The sequence below is a fragment of the Bos indicus x Bos taurus genome, chromosome 29, assembly GCF_003369695.1.
Source record: "Bos indicus x Bos taurus breed Angus x Brahman F1 hybrid chromosome 29, Bos_hybrid_MaternalHap_v2.0, whole genome shotgun sequence".
Classification (NCBI taxonomy): Eukaryota; Metazoa; Chordata; class Mammalia; order Artiodactyla; family Bovidae; genus Bos; species Bos indicus x Bos taurus.
Window position 1 is genome coordinate 18,015,783 of NC_040104.1, and position 2,425 is coordinate 18,018,207.

Below are 2,425 nucleotides of genomic sequence, written 5' to 3' on the forward strand. Positions count from 1 at the left end.
GACTGCAAGGAGATCCAGTCAGTCAACCCTCAAGAAAATCAATCCTGAATATTCATTGGAAGGACTGATTCTGAAGTGGAAGCTCCGATACTTTGGTCACCTGATGCGAAGAGCCGACTCATTGGAAAAGACCCTGATGCTGGGAAGGAACGAAGGCGAGAGGAGAAGGGGACGACAGAGGATGAGATGGTTGGATGGCATCATCCACTCAATGGACATGAGTTTGAGCAAACTCCTAGAGATGGTAAAGGACAGGAAAGCCCGGCATGCTGCAGTCCACGGGGCATGGTCATGACCACGTTCCTCTCCTGGTGGAAGGAGACATGGCATCATGTGGGGTGCGGGGGACTTGGTGTGACCCTCCCCCTCCAGAATCTGGATGACCTGCTGCTCTTGTTGTTAGAAAGTCTACACATTCTTCTTTGCTCATTTGAACTTGGCAAGGCCGTCTTGTCCCCCGTTGCCTCAGCCTCCTGATGCATAGCTGAGTTCACAGAACCATCCAGAAGCCACTGCCTCGGCCCACACACCAAGAAGAGTCACGACATGGTAGAAAGAAAATGAGCCTGGGGTCAATGTTCCAACTCAATTGTGTCACTGCCGACTGGCCCTGGGCAAGGAACAAAAAGAGCCAAGTGATAACAGATGTCAGCCTTCCAGCCATACACACCTTTTGGAGGATTTTTTTTTTTCCAATGAGTTGGTTTAATTTCAGGTGGTACAGAAATCAGAATAGAACATAGACTTAAGAATACACTTTGGCAGGATTCTGGACTGGGTTTATATGGATCTCATAGCTAAGGTAGAAACGGCTGAGAAGAAATGAAGACAAATGAGCCAGTGTATGATTTTTGTTTTGTTTTTTTACAAAAGTTTATTCTTAAATGTACAATAAGTTCCAAGACAAGACTTCATCTTAGCTAGAGGATGCAAAGGCTGTTATGGCAGGGAATGCCGGTGTTTGCAGAGGAATGGAACTAAGGATCATCACTGTCTTAGGTCCATGGAACAGCTTATTTTTTTGCCAGATTTCTTAATTCCACCTGTGGCCAGGGGGCCTTTCCCCTGGCCTTCACTTTTAGCTCCTCAAGTTTCTTCAGCTTCTCCTTCTGTTTCTGCTTGAATGCCTTATCTCCCTCATCCATCTCCTTGTCTTGCTTCTTGGGCTGCTTCAGGGGCTTCTTCTTGCCACCTTCACAGCCTGGCACCTGCTTCCTCTTCCCCCGGTGATATTTTTATATACAATTTATATTATTTATTTATTTTTGGCTGGACTGGATCTTCGTTGCTGCATGGGCTCTTCTCTAGTGCAGCCTTCTCTCTAGTTATGTTTTGGTGGCTTCTCTTGTCGTGGAGCACAGGCTGTAGGCACACAGTCTTCAGTAGCCACTGCATGTGGGCTTCGGTATTCACAGCACACGATCTTAGCCGCCCAGGGCATGTGGGATATTCCCAGAACCAGGGACCGAAATTGTGTCCCCTGCATTGCAACATGGATTCTTAACCACTGGACCACCAAGGAAGCCCTCCTGGAAGATTTTAATGAGAGATACTATAACTTATGCTGTGTATGTAGGTCTATGAGGAAATTGGCCTAGGATGCTAAGACTCCTATGTTCTGACAGTTCAAAATTCCAATTCTTTAATAAACTCATGAACTCTGAAACTGGGGTTATAATCGTCTGCAATAAGAAAATCAGTTAATTACTGAAAACTTACTATGTATCACTTTGCTCTTTCCCTTGAAAGACTTGAAATACAGACGGGCTGTGTTTCATAAAATCACTAAAATATACATCCACATATGCCAAGTGACAAATGACGGCACCGTGCAGGCAGAACATCTCCTGGGTCCTGAGGAGGGAGCGATTACCCAGCATGCCTCGGTGACACGTCTGCCCAGCCCAGCCCCCACACGACCTTCACCAGTTTCCATCTCAGCCAGGAGAAGCCAAGCACAATGGATTATTGGGAGGGTGTTTTAAACTCCAGGGTTTTTGTCTCAAGGACACAGCAGGTGGTCCCAGATCCTGCCTTCTGTGACAGCATCTCTCCTGCCAGCCCCACAGTACTGGAGCGGTGCTAATGGGGATGCCCACAATGGCCCCTGGAGAAGGAGCACAACCCAGAGCTGTGTCCATCCTCCTGGGATGGGGAGCACCAGCCACCAGGGGAGAGAGCACCCGGCTGGAACTCAAGTCTTTGCTTGTCCCCAGGTTCCTAAAAGGGAAACTGTCTTCTCAGAATTTTCCTCCATGTTTCAGAGGTGAGGAACCCACAGCTCCAAGAATGACATTCACCCAGGTTTCAAATGCATTAGAGCAGCACCGGGCAGGCAGCACCGCTGGTCGGAGCCATTAACGTCCAGTGTCCGGGAGGACATAGCAGGGACATAGCCCCCCTGCCCAGCCCTGCCATCACCCCC